The sequence below is a fragment of the Scyliorhinus torazame genome, chromosome 9 (assembly GCF_047496885.1).
Source record: "Scyliorhinus torazame isolate Kashiwa2021f chromosome 9, sScyTor2.1, whole genome shotgun sequence".
Lineage (NCBI taxonomy): Eukaryota > Metazoa > Chordata > Chondrichthyes > Carcharhiniformes > Scyliorhinidae > Scyliorhinus > Scyliorhinus torazame.
The window spans coordinates 119,964,333-119,980,862 of record NC_092715.1 but is presented as its reverse complement, the minus strand read 5'-3'; the positions used below and the strand labels follow the sequence as shown (position 1 = coordinate 119,980,862).

At 46.8% G+C, this 16,530-nt stretch overlaps 1 long non-coding RNA gene across 1 annotated transcript; it reads left to right on the top strand.

Annotated features, from left to right (window-relative positions):
* Positions 1-47: 47 nt before the first annotated feature.
* On the top strand, positions 48-16,314 carry LOC140429448 (uncharacterized). The gene is made up of 2 exons (XR_011949091.1): positions 48-1,287; positions 14,692-16,314. It is a non-coding gene; the product is annotated as an uncharacterized lncRNA (long non-coding RNA).
* The last annotated feature ends 216 nt before the right edge of the window (positions 16,315-16,530 follow it).

The following is a 16,530-nucleotide window of genomic DNA, read 5'->3' as shown; positions in this document are numbered from 1 at the left end:
GCAGCCACAAGCTAAGAGGAGGAAACTATCAAAATATTTAACAGCAGTTTTATTACCCACACGTTTAAAATCTCCCCCGCCCCGCCCGAACATTCCGAAAATCCTGTGTTCCTCTAACACTGGGTTCCTTGTGCAAGCCCGCCCTTCCTTTACCCCGCCCTTGGATCGTTGCGCCGTCAGCCCATCTATGCCCAAACCCATTCCCGAAAATTCTCTGCTCCTCCACCTTTCTCACATTGAGGCACTCCTTCATAGCAAAGGAAAAATTGCGTGGCTGGAAATCTGAAAAGAAAAAAGTGCTCAGGTCCGTTTTTGAGCGGGATGAAGCTTCTACTCCATTTGGTATGGCTCCTACTTCAGAGCTGCAGGAAGGTAGAAGTGTGATGGGTCTCGTACCGTTGGGAGGGGAGAGATGACAGGACCTTGAAATGACAAATATGTCATGGAACAAAAGACAACGGGCCGTGGCTGGCGCAACCATTAGGCAAACTAAAATAGCCACCAGATTGGGGAAGGTTTTTAAAAAAAACTGCCGGCTTTTTAAAATCAAATCGGAACTGAAAACCGACCGAAACCCCACGGAGCTCGGCATCAATCTGCCAGTGGGGAACGAAAGCATTCAGAGAGATTTTAAACTTCTGCTTTAAGCGCAACACTCCCATAATCCATCAGCAGCAGCCAAGCGGATAGAAACTACAACTCCTCGCGGCATAGCGAGGCGGTGACGTCACATCGAGCCCAGCCCAATCACATTGAAGCGTCATTCAACGGCAAAACAAAGCTAACAGCACTGAGCTTGGCTGTGAGTTTGGCGGGCGCGGTTTGAATTTCAAACCGGGATGCGGGCGCGAGCAGTGAGAACGACGAGCACCAGTGGAGTGGAAGTAGAGGGGGTGGAGTGGATGGGATAGTTTGGGTCACTCCATTTGTGATCAGGTCAGTCGGTAGGAATCCCTGGGATTCATGTCGCATTACATTCATCCCCCACCATCTGGCCTACGAAATCCTACCAACTGTCCTGGCTTGACACAATTCACAAAGCTTTAACCTGCGGTTACCCCATCTCTGGATCTGTAAAGATTTAATCACCTGCTAATGCTCCCATTCCAAGCATTGTCTGGTATCTTTGAATCTGTCTATATATATGTTTCTGGGACATACCTCTTCATTCACCTGAGGAAGGAGCAGCGCTCCGAAAGCTAGTGACATCGAAACAAACCTGTTGGACTTTAACCTGGTGTTGTAAGACTTCGTACTGTCCTTTAGGTTAAGCAGAGTAACAAACTGGTAGGTTTCAATATTAAACCTTAATCCCATGACATGCTCAGAGCACTTTTCTCAGGTCTATGTGGCTGCTCGTTCTTCTTTCTTAATGGTTGTATATATTTTTTCAGTATCCGTGAGAGATCTTGAGATGTAGGAAGCTGGCCATCTTTGTCCACCGTTTTGAACTTGAAACAATAGTGACCTAAGCCTTCAGATGATTTGTCTGCAGCTACAATTGTTGGCAATTCTGGATTGTAGTGTTAGAATTTATGTTGAAATTAGATTTTTTAAATCTTGTCAAAAGTATTTTGCTGGTCCACTTTCAACTGCAGCTGTTGACCTTGTCTCAATAGCTGTCATAATGGCTCTTTCATTTCCACCAAGTTTTGTAGGATTTATTTTAGTATGGACTTACCTATGTGGTTGACCATCCCAAGGAATCTTTGTAATTATGTGATGGTTTTCTTTGAGTTGGCAGTAATTCCAAAAACTGGCACAATGTGTGCTAAAAAAGGTTGATCATAGGCTTTGTAAATTTAAATTTATTATTCAACTCCATCTACAAGTTTGCTGACGATACAACCATAGTGGGCCGGATCTCGAATAACGACGAGTCAGAGTACAGGAGGGAGATTGAGAACCTAGTAGAGTGGTGCAGCGACAACAATTTATCCCTCAATACTAGTATAACTAAAGAGCTGGTCATTGACTTCAGAAAGCAAAGTACTGTATTTGGTAGTCGGTCTTAGGGGTATTACGGTACTTAGGTTGGAAGTACCTGATGCTGTAAGATCATTGGTGTTGGGGGTACCTGATACTGTAAGATCATTGGTGACACCTGCCTGCTGGTTCCGCCCAGTAAGGCGGAGTATAAGAGTCTGGGTTTCTCTAGCTGCTGCATTCTGTACCCACGCTGCTGGGGGAAACATCTAGTTCAATAAAGCCTTCAATTGTCCTACAATCTCGCTTCGGGAGTTATTGATCGTGCATCTATTTATTGAACTAGATTTGAAGAATGGAGCTCCGCATCAAGCCGGAGTGTCTGCAACTTAGCCCCCACGCGGCAAACTCAGCGGCGACCTTTAAACACTGGCTGGCGTGTTTCAACGGATACATCAGGACGGCCACGACTACACCCATGGAAGACCAGAAACTGCAAGTTCTCCACTCAAGGGTGAGCCCAGAAATCTACACGCTCATCAAGGACGCGGACGGGTTTCGAGGCTGTGATGACCCTGTTGAAAGGACACTACATTCGCCCAGTAAATCAGGTTTATGCTCGACATCTTCTAGCTACCAGACAACAAATTCCGGGGGAATCGCTAGACGAATTCTACCGCGCACTGCTGGTACTAGGTAGGAACTGTGACTGTCCACAAGTTTCAGCCAACGAACACACCGAACTGTTAATCCGGGACGCCTTTGTTGCAGGTATGCTGTCCTCCCAGATCCGCCAGCGGCTGCTGGAAAAGGAGACGCTAGGCCTCAAGGAAGCACGGGCCCTCGCAAGCTCCTTAGACGTAGCCTCCCGCAACGCCCGAGCGTACGTCCCCAACCGCGCGGCAGCCCCGTGGACACGTGGACCGCAGCCGATTCTGATGCATCCCCCAACCCCCCAGAAGCTTGTGCCGTGCGGTTGCCAGGCAACCCCGGAGGGCCCCGATGTTATTTTTGCGGGCAAGCCAAGCACCCGCGGCAACGCTGCCCGGCCCGCTCCACAACTTGCAAGGGCTGTGGAAAAAAGGGGCATTTCGTGGTGGTATGCCAGGCCTGGGCGGTTGCCGCTGTCTCCGGGGGCAAACCGGGGCCACCGCCATTACCCTCATCGCAGGCCACGTGCGGCCCGTGGGCGCCACCACCTTCGGTCCTGCGAGCCACGTGCGGTCCCCGAGCACCACCATCTTGTTCCCCAGAGATCACGTGCGATTCGTGGGTGCTGCCATCTTGCCCACCCCCGGCCATTGGCGACCCGTGGGCGCCGCCATCTTGACTGGAGTCTCAAGGCCCCGATTCGGATGACCGCACACCGCCCGAGGAAATCCATCAGCTTCTGCCACGACTCGCCTCGGTGACTCTGGACTAGTCTCGGGCGCCGAACTCTTTCGACCACTACGACGACGGTACTCGTCAACGGACACAAGATATCCTGCCTGATCGACTCCGGGACCATAGGGAGCTTGAAACACCCCAATATGGTAAGGCGCTGCTCCCTCCCTATACAACCAGTTAACCAGAAAATCTCCCTGTCCTCCGGGTCTCCCTTTGTAGAGATCAAGGGATACTGCATAGCTAACCTCACAGTCCAGGGAAGAGAGTTTAACAATTTCCGATTCTACGTCCTACCTCACCTCTGCGCTGCCACACTCCTGGGATTGGACTTCCAATGTAACCTCCAGAGCTTAACCTTTAAATTCGGCGGCCCTATCCCCCCTCTCACTGTCTGCAGTCTCGCAACCCTCAAGGTCGACCCGCCTTCCCTGTTTGCAAACCTCACCCCCGATTGCAAACCCGTCGCCACCAGGAGCAGACGGTACAGTGCCCAGGATCGGACCTTCATCAGGTCGGAAGTCCAGCAGTTACTGAAGGAAGGTATTATCGAGGCTAGCAACAGCCCCTGGAGAGCTCAAGTTGTGGTTGTAAAGACCGGGGAGAAGCACAGGATGGTCATCGATTATAGTCAGACCATCAACAGGTATACGCAGCTCGACGCATACCCTCTCCCCCGCATATCTGATTTGGTCAATCAGATTGTACAATACAAGGTCTTTTTCACGGTGGACTCAAATCCGCCTACCACCAGCTCCCCATTCACCCGGACGACCACAAGTACACTGCATTCGAAGCAAATGGGCGGCTCTACCACTTCCTAAGGGTTCCCTTCGGTGTCACAAATGGGGTCTCGGTCTTCCAACGGGAGATGGACCGAATGGTTGACCAGTACGGGTTGCGGGCCACGTTTCCGACCTCGACAACGTCAGCATCTGCGGCCACGACCAGCAGGACCACGGCATCAACCTCCGCAAATTTCTCCATAGCGCCATTCTCCTTAACCTAACCTATAACAAGGAGAAATGCGTATTCAGCACTGATCGTCTAGCCATCCTCGGCTACGTAGTGCACGATGGTGTCATAGGCCCCGACTCCGAATGCATGCGCCCCCTCATGGAGTTTCCCCTCCCACACTGCTCCAAGGCCCTGAAACATTGCCTGGGTTTTTTTTCATATTACACCCAGTGGGTCCCCAATTATGCGGACAAGGCCCGTCCGCTAATCCAATCCACAGTTTTCCCCCTGTCGGCAGAGGCCCGCCAGGCCTTCAGTCGCATAAAGGCAGACATCGCAAAGGCTACGATGCACGCAATCGATGAGTCCCTTCCCTTCCAAGTCGAGAGCGATGCATCCGACGTAGCTCTGGTGGCCACCCTCAAACAAGCGGGCAGGCCCGTGGCCTTCTTCTCACGTACCCTCCATACCTCCAAAATCTGCCATTCCTCCGTTGAGAAGGAGGCCCAAGCGATAGTAGAAGCTGTGCGGCATTGGAGGCATTGCCTGGCCGGCAGGAGATTCACGCTCCTCACTGACCAGCTTTCATGTTTGATAATGCACAGCGGGGCAAGATAAAGAACAATAAGATCTTACGGTGGAGGATCGAGCTCTCCACCTACAACTACGAGAGCTTGTATCGTCCCGGGAAGCTGAACGAGTCTCCTGATGCCCTATCCCGCGGCACAAGTGGACCGACTCCGACCCTTCACGATGACGTCGGCCACCCGGGGGTCACTCGTTTCTTCCATTTTATCAAAACCCGCAACATGCCCTACTCATTGAGGAGGTCAGGACCGTCACCAGGTACTGCCACTTCTACCGGCCAGAGAAAGCGCACCTGGTGAAGGCTTCCCGCCCCTTTGAACGCCTCAGCATGGACTTCAAAGGGCCCCTCTCCTCCACCGACCGCAACACGTACTTCCTGAATGTGATTTGACGCGTACTCCCGGTTCCCGTTCGCCATCCCCTGTCCCGACATGACCGCTGCCACCGTCATTAAAGCCCTCCACAGCATCTTTACCCTGTTCGGTTTCCCCGCCTACGTCCACAGTGATAGGGTGTCCTCCTTCATGAGCGACGAATAGCGTCAATTCCTGCTCAGCAAGGGCATTGCCTCAAGCAGGACGACCAGTTACAACCCCCGGGGAAACGGGCAGGTGGAGAGGGAGAACGGAATGGTTTGGAAGACCGTCCTACTGGCCCTACGGTCCAGGAATCTCCCAGTCTCCCGCTGGCAGGAGGTCCTCCCCGATGAACTCCACCTCATGAACATCTCCTTGTCTTCCCTAGGAAGTCCTCCTCCGGGACCTCGCTCCCAACCTGGCTGGCAGCTCCTGGACCCATTCTGCTCCGCAAACACGTGCGGGCGCACAAGTCGGACCATTTGGTCGAGAGGGTACACCTCCTTCATTCTAACCCTCAGTACGCCTATGTGGCATACCCTGACGGCCTGCAGGATATGGTCTGCCTCCGGGACCTGGCGCCTGCTGGATCCCCACCCCCCCTCACCAACCCCTCCCACCGACGCACCCCACGGCTGCCCCCTTCCCAGGGGGATCAGTCCTTCCACTGGTCCCACCCAGGGGTGATGACGTTGAAGACGCCACGCTCCCAGAGTCACGGATGCCCGAGCCGGCGCCTGCATCACCTCCAAGACTGCGACGATCACGGAGGACTTTTTTTAACAGGGGGTGAATGTGGTAGTCGGTATTAGGGGTATTACGGTACCTAGGTTGGAGGTACCTGATGCTGCAAGATCATTGATGTTGGAGGTACCTGTTACTGTAAGATCATTGGTGAAGCCTGCCTGCTGGTTCTGCCCAGTGGTATAAGAGTCTGTGTTTCTCTAGCTGCTGCATTCTGTACCTGCGCTGCCGGGGTAAACATCTAGTTCAATAAAGCCTTCAATTGTCCTACAATCTCGCTTCTGGAGTTATTGATCGTGCATCACTGTACACACCCCTGTCAGCATCAACGGGGCCGAGGTGGAGATGGTTGGCAGTTTCAAATTCCTTGCAGACGGCACCATATGACTATTGAGAGACTGGCAAGTCTCTACCTACCAGACCAGCAGTAGGCAGGAGTTGTGTTTAATGTGTTGTAGGGCAAGGGATTGTCAGGAAACTAGTGTTTTAAGTAATCTCTCTTTGTTTTTTTGGATATTAGAAATAAGGTATAGATTTAGATGAGTTTAATTGTGTGTTTCTGTGTAAGAAAGGTACAACTCTGGTTAGATTCATGTTTAAACAAAGGTGTTTGCATGTATGGGGGTTTTGGTTTCAATTCAAACTTTGCCTGCATTGTGATAGAGAGTTTACGGCATGAAAACCGAGTTTAAAGAAACACTAGGCTGTCGCTTGGTAAATGTGAGGTCATCCATTTTGGTAGGAATAACAGCAAAATGGACTATTATTTAAATGGTAAAAAATTGCAGCATGCTTCTGTGCAGAGGGACCTGGGTGTCCTTGTGCATGAATCGCAAAAAGTTGGTTTGCAGGTAAAGCAGGTAATTAAGAAGGCAAATGGATGGGAGGAGAGATAGAGGATGGTCTGTGGGCGGACACGTTGAGTAGGGTCAACACGTCCGCAACATGTGCCAGGCTCAGCCTGATACAATTCAAGGTCGTTCATCGGGCTCACATGACAGTGGCCCGGATGAGCAGATTCTTTAGGGTGGAAGACAGGTGTGCAAAATGTGCGAGAGGACCAGCGAGCCATATCCACATGTTCTGGACATGACCGAACCTTAGGGGATTTTGGCAGGGGTTTGCAGATGTCATGTCCACGGTGTTAAAAACAAGGGTGGCACTGAGTCCAGAGGTGGCGATTTTCGGGCTGTCGGGAGACCCAGGAAACCAGGAGGAGAAAGAGGCAGACGTTCTGGCCTTTGCTTCCCTGGTAGCCCGGAGACGGATACTATTAGCTTGAAGGGACTCAAAGCCCCCGAAGTTGGAGACCTGGCTTTCGGACATGGCTAGCTTTCTCTGTTTGGATAAAATCAAGTTCGCCTTGAGAGGGTCACTGTTAGGGTTCGCCCAGAGGTGGCAACCGTTCGTCAACTTCTTCGCGGAAAATTAATCGTCAGCAGAAGGCCGGGGGAGGGGGGGGGTAGTTTAGCTTTGAGTAGGGGGTTAATAAAGGTGGGACCTGTAAGGGAGGGAGACGGCTTTTGCACTATGTTTATAGTTTCACGTACATTGTTTATTTTGTTGTTGTTACAATACCAAAAATACCTCAATAAAATGTTTATTTTTTTTTAAAAAAGAAGGCAACTGGAATTGTGTCCCTCATTGCGAGAGGGATGGAGTTTAAAAGCAGGAAGGTTATGTTGCAGCTGTACAGGGTGCTGGTGAAGCCACACCTGGAGTACTGTGTGCACTCTTGGTCTCCTTACTTGAGAAAGGATGTACTGGCACTGGAGGGGGTGCAGAGGAGATTCACTGGGTTGATTCTGAAGTTGAGAGGATTGGCTTATGAGGAGAGACTGAGTACACTCGGACTATAGTTATTAGAATTTAGAAGAATGAGGGGGGCTTTATAGAAACATAAAAAGTGAATTGAACATTCTGAATTCTCCCTCTGTGTACCTGAACAGGCACTGGAATGTGGCAACTGGGGGCATTTCACAGTAAACTCTTTGCAGTGTTAATGTAAGCCTACTTGTGATGATAAAATCATTAAATTAAAATTATGAAGGGAATAGATAAGATAGAAGCAGGGAGGTTGTTTCCACTGGCGGGTGAAACTAGAACTAGGGGGATAGTCTCAAAATAAGGGGAAGCAGATTTAGGACTCAGTTGAAGAGGAACTTGTTCTCTCGAAGGGTTGTGAATCTGTGGAATTCCCTGCCCAGTGAAGCAGTTGAGGCTACCTCGTTGAATGTTTTTAAGGCAAAGGTAGATAGATTTTTGAACAGTAAATTAATTAAGGGTTATGTTGAGCAGGCGGGTAAGTGGAGCTGAGTCCGCAAAAAGATCAGCAATGACCTTATTTAATGGCGGAGCAGGCTAGAGGGGCCAGATGGCCTACTCCTGCTCCCAGTTCTTATGTTCTTAGCAGCTAGGGGCCACTTCAAGTTAGAAAGACCTTTTTGAGTTAGTTTAAGCAGATACAGTAGCAGTTGGAGCCAGGTAGCTGGAGAGGAAGGGAGAGAAAGCTCTTACAAAACCTGCTAGAAACAGAAAAGCAGAACATTGAAGTAAGATGCAGAAAGCTAGTCTCAGAAGCTAAAGAATAGATAGTTCTAGAAACGTGGGAATGAAAGAGAAGTCCCGGGAAGACTGAAGTCAAAGTCACAAGAGGAACTAGAAATCAAACATGGTACTGTTCCCTAAAGTTAAAGAAAGGGGCAGAGAAAGGCTTGTAGTTAAAGACAGGCAGAAGGTGCAGACCTGGCGAAGTTGGCTAGTGAGCAGCCAGACATCTCAATTGATCCTAAGGTTGATGACCTTAAAGCAGCTTGTGAAGCAGTGGTGTTCTGTTAGCATGGCTGGGTACCTGAGAGATTATGTGGCAGCTTGAATGCACATTGCAATTAAAGACAGAGGAATACTGAAAGGAGACACTGAAATTCTGATAGTGGATCCATGGTAAATCTGAGAGAAAGCATTGTGTAGGAGAAGACTCTGGCGTGTTTTGTCAAGAGGGAATTTGGAAATCGTGAGGCCACTTGGCTCACAGTGGGGGGTATTTGATGGGAAATCTACTATTTGGTTTCAGAGTGGGGTGTGTCTGATCACAGTTGGCCTGTGGGTTTACAGGGACTGTGTACTTCCTGAGAACACTATAGTGTCATGTGAGAGTATCTTTAAGAAATGTACCTTTAAGAAATGGGTATTTATCAGTGATGTTGGAGTGTAGGTGGAGCTGGGCTGTCTGTCAGATTTTTACTTTTGTTTTAGGCTGTTTGATGCAGGGTGTGTTTTAGTTTAGTTTTCAGTGTTGGAGCTGAAGCCAAACGAAGCAGGTGTACTGCTGTTCTCTCTGCCATCAAAAGACTACCTCTTGATCATTTGGTGAATTCAGAACTATAAATGTTCTTAGTAGTGAATGTAAACCTAATGTGCTTCTGTTAAACGGTGATTCTTTTCTCTTCTGGGTGGTGTTTGGGAAATTATTTGTATTGAATTGATGGTTGCTAAGATGTTCACTGTATGTTTTAAACAGGTTAACTTGAGTTCACAGAATAAACAATGTTTTGCTTTAAAAAATACTTTTCCATTTCTGCTATACCACACCTGTAGAGTGTGCCGTGTGTTCCCCATACCACAATCTATTAAAACTTGTGGGTCAGGTGAACTCCATGATACACTTTGGGGTTCTCTAAACCCTGGCCCATAACAAATTGGGGGCTCGTCCGGGATAAAAGTCTACCTATTGGATTGGCTTAGTGACCTTAAAGACAGTTAGGGGTGAGCATATTGTGGTTGCTTATTAGGTGTGGTATTCTAGTTTAAGTGGGGAGTGTGTTGTGGACAATGGCTCTTTCAGAGGCTCTGAGGTTTTTGGGGGTGGAGACAGTCACACGCAGTACCTTACGGACAGAGACTAAAAGCAGACTGTTAGATTTGGCAAAAACATTGCAGTTAACATTACCTGACAAACTGCGAAAAGTTGATGTAATTATGGCGGTGGCTAAGCATTTAATGTTGCCTGAGATACAGTTTGACTCATTGGAAATGGCAAAAATTCAGTTACAAATTAAACAAATGGAACATGAGAAAGAATTAAGAAGCTTGAATACGAAAGAGGGGAATACAAAAGAGGGGGAAAAGAAAGAGAGAGAGGGGAAAAGGAAGGGAGAGAGAAGAAAGGAGAAAAGAAAGAATAGCCCGAGCAGAAAAAAAAGAAAGAGAAAGGGAGATACAGATCAGGGAAAAAGAAAAGAGAGAGAGTTTGAACTTCAGAAAATGGCCATGAAACATGACAGTCAGTTAAAATTGGCAGACGTAAAGGGAAACGTACAGTTGGATGATGCTGATGAGAATAGTGAGAAAGAGCGTCAAAGTCGAAGGCTTGGTGGGGATCTATTTAAATATGTCCAAGCATTGCCACGGTTTGACGAGAAGGAGGTAGATGCCTTTTTCATTTCATTTGAGAAGGTGGTTAATCAAATGAAATGGCCACAGGACTTGTGGGTATTACTGATTCAAACAAAGCTGATAGGTAGGACTAGTGAAGTGTTTGCATCACCAGTGGAGGAGGTATCTGGGACGTATGAGGAGATAAAAAAATCCATCTTAGGTGCATATGAACTGGTGCCTGAAGCCTACAGACAAAGATTTAGAAATATAAGGAAAGAATTTGGTCAAACATACATGGAGTTTGAAAGGCTCAAACAGAGTAATTTTGATAGGTGGATAAGGGCTTTGAAAATTGACCAAATATATGAACCTCTCAGAGAAATTATGCTTTTGGAGGAGATTAAATATTCAATTCCTGATGTAGTGAGAACTCACCTGAAAGAGCAGAGGGTTAAAACTGTGAGGTTAGCAGCAGAAATGGCAGATGATTATGAATTAGTTAATAAATCAAAGCTTGGTTTCCGACATCAGTTTCAGCCTGTGAGGGATAGAAACTGGGGATATGAGAAATACTCAAGTGGTAGAGGCAAAGGTGATCTGATGGGAGATAATAAGGAGAGTGTACCTCAGATTAAAAAATAAATCCAGGAGGGTGGAAGAGACATGAAAAGTTTCAAATGTTTTCACTGTAATAAACTAGGCCATGTAAAGTCACAGTGTTGGTGGTTGAAGAAAAGCACTGGGAAGGCTGATGTGGTAAAACAGGATAAGACAGTGGGGGTTGTGAAAGTGGTAAAGGAATGCACAAGTGAAGCAAAGAAGGTGCAAAAGATTGTACATCCTGATCAAGAGGTGATTGATAAGAAGGTGTCAGATCTCGTTAAAGAATTTACTTGTGTGGGTAAAGTTTACTCATGTGTATCAGGAGGAGGAGTGGTAATATGTGGAATTCAGGGTGAGAGGAGTAGTGTTCCATTATATAAGATAAGGTTGGAAAGTCCAATGAAGAGTGGTGAAGTGGAAGTAGGAGTAATAGAGAAACTATCTTGTCCAGGAATACAGTTTATCTTGGGTAATGATATAGCTAAATCGCTGGTGGGAGTGATGCCTACAGTGGTTGATAAGCCAGTGGAAAATCAGACAACTGAAGTGTTGAAGGAAGAATATCCTGGGATTTTTCCGGATTGGGTAGTCACAAGGTCGCAAAGTCACAGGTTAAGACAAGAGGAGAAGTCAGAGAGTGAAGATAAAGGTGAAATGCAATGATCAGAAACGATTTTTGATCAGATGGTTGAAAAAGAACAAGAACAGGTGGAGGATGAGGCGGATATTTTTAGTTCAAGAAAACTGGTGGAGTTACAACAAAAAGATCTAGAAATAAAACGGATGTATCAGAAAACATACACGGAAAAGGAATCTGAGTGATAGGGAAACCTCAAGCAGTGATAAAACCAGCGCCCTTAATACCCATTCCAGGGACATCTGGTTGCGGCCATGCCTGAATAGGTCGCACGTTCGGCAGTTCCCGCCGGGAACGGACTTTAGGGCTCTCTAGAGGGGCCCCAATGGCACTTGTTCAACGGCTTCCAGTGTGGAAGGTGACAGCAAGGTCCCCCCCCCGACAGTATATGGATTGGACCAGGAGTGGAGCGGTGAAAAAAGGGATCTTGGAGCAGCAAAAAGTGAGAGGGAGAAAAAGCAAGATGGCGGCGGGTGGAGACCAAGCAGCATGGGCGCAGTGGTCGCAGGAGCAGCAGAAGTTTCTTAAACGCTGCTTTGATGAGCTGAAGACAGAAATGCTGGCGCCAATGAAGGCGGCGATTGAGAAGCTAGTGGAGACCCAGAGCTGACTCCTGCTGACCCCGGCCTCTCCCGCCTCCAAGAGAGAGGGCAGGGAGAGGGAGAGGTTGGTGGGGGAGATCTTAAGGGTGGACAGGAGATATGCAGAGGCCCCCGAGGAGGGACTGCTTGGGGAGCAGCGAAGCCTCCAGACGGAGTTTGACCTGTTGACCACAGGGAAAGCAGAGGCACAGTGGAGGAAAGCACAGGGGGCGATGTACGAGTATGGGGAGAAGGCGAGCCGGATGCTGGCACACCAGCTCTGTAAGAGGGTGGCAGCGAGGGAGATAGGTGGAGTTGAGGATAGGGGGAATACGGTGCGGAGTGCAGTGAGAGTAAATGAGGTATTTAAGGACTTCTATGAGGAGCTGTACAGATCTGAGCCCCCAGCGGGGGAAGAGGGGATGCGACAATTTTTGGATCAACTGAGGTTCCCGAGGGTGGAGGAGCAGGAGGTGGCTGGTTTAGGGGCGCCAATTGGGTTGGAGGAGCTGGTTAAAGGATTGGGGAACATGCAGGCGGGGAAGGCCCCGGGGCCAGATGGGTTCCCGGTCGAGTTTTATAGGAAATATGTGGACCTGCTAGGCCCATTGTTAGTGAGGACTTTCAATGAGGCAAGGGAGAGGGGGACCCTGCCCCCGACAATGTCCTGGGCGCTGATCTCGCTGATTCTGAAGCGGGAGAAGGACCCACTGCAATGTGGGTCGTATAGACTGATCTCGCTCCTCAATGTGGATGCTAAGTTGCTGGCAAAAGTGCTGGCTACGAGAATTGAGGACTGTGTCCCTGGGGTGATTCATGAGGACCAGACGGGATTTGTAAAGGGCAGGCAGCTAAACACTAATGTGCGGAGGCTCCTCAACGTGATTATGATGCCATCGGTGGAGGGAGAGGCGGAGGTAGTGGCAGCTATTGACACGGAGAAGGCCTTCGACCGGGTGAAGTGGGAGTATCTTTGGGAAGTGTTGTGGAGGTTTGTGGAGACATGGCAGGGTTCATTAAGCTGGAGAGGATAAAGTTTGCCTTGAGAGGGTCTGTGCACGGGTTCCTCAGGCGGTGGCAACCATTCCTAGACTATCTCGCGGAGCGCTAGGAGGAGGTCAGCAGCAGCAGCAACCCAGGGAGGGGGGGTGTCTCTTTCGGGGGGGTATTTGGGCGGGTGGGGAGGGGGGTTTCCCCAAGGGTACTTTTGAATGCCATATGGGGGGGTTAATATATGCGGGAGAAACCCAATGTATAAGTAGTTTATTTTTTGTGATTGTGGTGTTTGTGTTTTTTCTTCTTTTTGTTATGGGGGGGTTTGTTTGTTAAAAAAATTTGTTGGAAAAATTTGAATAAACATACTTTTAAAAAAAAATACATTCCAGCATTTGAGGAACCTTTTACAAGGGTCCTAATTGATTGCGTAGGACCACTTCCTAAAATGAAAATTGGGAATCAATATCTTTTGACTATAATGGATGTGTCTACTAGGTTTCCAGAGAACATTCCAGTACGTAATATTACAGCTAAAAAGATTGTGGAGGAGTTACTTAAATTCTTTACTAGATATGGACTACCCATAGAAATATAATTGGATCAAGGGTCAAATTTTACCTCCAGGTTATTCAAAGAAGTTATGGATAGCTTAGGAATAAAACAATTTAAATCAACTGCCTACCATCCCCAGAATCGCAGGGAGCGTTAGGTGGCATCAGACATGAAAGACCATGTTCAGGGTTTATTGTCAAGATTATCCAGAGGATTGGGATAAAGGAATTCCATTCGTACTGTTTGCAGTTAGGGATGCACCTACTGAGTCAACCAAATTTAGTCCTTTTGAACTAATTTTTGGTCATGAGGTAAGAGGACTACTTAAATTAAGGAAAAATTGGTGAGTGAGAAATCGGAAATTACATTATTTGATTACGTGTCAAATTTTAGGGAACGATTAAATAGAGCAGTTGAATTGGCTAGACAACAGTTAAAAGTTGCACAAAATGTGATGAAACGGGTAGCGGACAAAAAATCCAAAGTTTGTCGTTTTGCCAGTGGAGATAAAGTTTTAGTGTTGTTCCCAGTGGTAGGTGAACCTTTAAAAGCAAGGTTTTGTGTACCTTATCAGATTTAAAGGAAATTAAGTGAGGTGAATTATGTGGTAAAAACACCAGATGGAAGGAAGAATCACCGAGTGTGTCATGTGAATATGCTTAAAAGGTACTTTGAAAGGGAAGGAGAGAAAAAGGGGGAGGTTTTAATGATTCTAACTCAAAGTGACGAACCAAATCCAGATGACTGTGAATTTGACATACCTCAAATTAAATTGGAAAAAGAGGATGTTCTTAAAAATTGGGATTAATTGTTGAGTTACCTTCCAGAGGAAAAACAAACTGACCTGAAAGAGTTATTGATATCACGTAGGCAAGTTTGTAGAGATAAATTGGGAAGTACTAAAATGGCTATACATGATGTAGATGTGGGAAATGCTGTTCCAATCAAACAACATCCATATAAACTTAACCCTTTAAAATTGGCACAGGTTAACAAAGAGATTGAGAGTATGCTTAAAAATGGCATAATTGAAGTGGGTTGCAGCCAATGGAGCTCACCCAAAGTGATGGTTTCAAAACCAGACGGTACCCAACAGTTGTGTGTGGACTATAGAAAGGTTAATGCAGTTACAAGAACAGACTCTTATCCTATCCCACGTTTGGAGGATTGCATTGAGAAAGTGGAACCATCAGCTTTATTTCTAAACTGGATTTACTTAAAGGTTACTGGCAGGTACCTTTATCCGAAAGGGCAAAGGAGAGTTCATCTTTTGTGACTAGATGATATATACCAATTCAAAGTTATGCCATTTGGCATGAAAAACGCCCAAGCCACATTTCAACGGTTAACTAACAAAGTCGTTTCGGAATTGTATGGTATACATCGATGATCTGGTAATTTTCAGCCAGACATGGACAGAACATTTTAAACATCTGATGGAGTTATTCGATCGACTTCAGGAGGCGGGTTTGGTGATAAACCTAGCCAAAAGTGAATTTGGAAAAGCCCAAGTCACTTTCCTTGGCCATACAATCGGACAGGGCCAAATGGTCACACGGGATGTGAAACTAACAGTTATTGAGGAGTTTTCAATACCCTCAAGACAAAGGTAAATAATGCAATTTCTTGGCACGAGTGGATTTGATCGAACATTTGTGCAAATGTTTTGTAGCGTGATTGCTCCACTGATGGACCTGCTGAAGACAGGTCGAAAATTTCAGTGGACAGCGGACTTTCAACAGGCATTTGACTGCCTGAAAGCTGTGACAACCAATGCTCATGTGTTGGAGAATTACAAGGGACTCTGTGATCAGATTGAACTAAAGTATCTGACTTTAAAGAGACATGCCGAGGCTTAGAGAAATGGACGGATCGTGCAGAGACCTTCTTGTTCAAAGAGACTGTCAATCGAGAAGGATTTCAGTTGGAAGAAGAACGGGAAAAAATGGACTATATTATTACACCTGTTTGCATGTGTTGTTTTTTGAAATGAAAAAGTATATTTACTGTGTGCATTTCTTAAAGGATAGTGAAAAGGTGAAAAAGTATATTTACTGTGTGCATTTCTTAAAGGATAGTGAAAAGGTGAAAAATGAAACCATCTTGAAGTTGATGGTATATTTTTTTTTTCTTGGGGGGAGGTGTCATGTGAGAGTACCTTTAAGAAAAGGATGTTTAAGAAATTTACCTTTAAGAAATGGGTGCTTATCAGTGATGTCAGAGTGTGGGTGGAGCTGGGCTGTCTGTCAGCATTTTACTTTTGTTTTAGGCTGTTTGCTGCAGGGTGTGTTTTAGTTTCGTTTTCAGTATTGGAGCTGAAGCCAGACAGAACAGGTGTACTGTTGATCTCTCTGCCATGAAAAGACTATCTCTTGATCATTTGGTGAATTCAGAATTATAAATGTTCTCAGTAGTGAATGTAAACCTAATGTGCTTCTGTTAAAAGGTGTTTCTTTTATCTTCTGGATGGTGTTTGGGAAGTTATTAAGGATGACTTAATATTGTATTATTTGGGGGTTGTATTTGAATTGATGGTTGCTAAGATGTTCACTGTATGTTTTAAAAAGGTTAACTTGAGTTCATAGAATAAACATTGTTTTGCTGTACCATACCTGTAGAGTGGGCTGTGTGCTCTCCATACCACAATCTATTAAAAGTTGTGGGTCAGGTGAACTCCATTATACACTTGGGGGTTCTCTTAATCTGGCCCATAACAATAGCATAAGATGGTTGTGCCTAGGGCACTACTCTGAGGAACTCCTGCAGTGATGTGCTGGAGCTGAGATGATTGACCTCCAATCACCATAATCTCCATCACTGCCTCCCT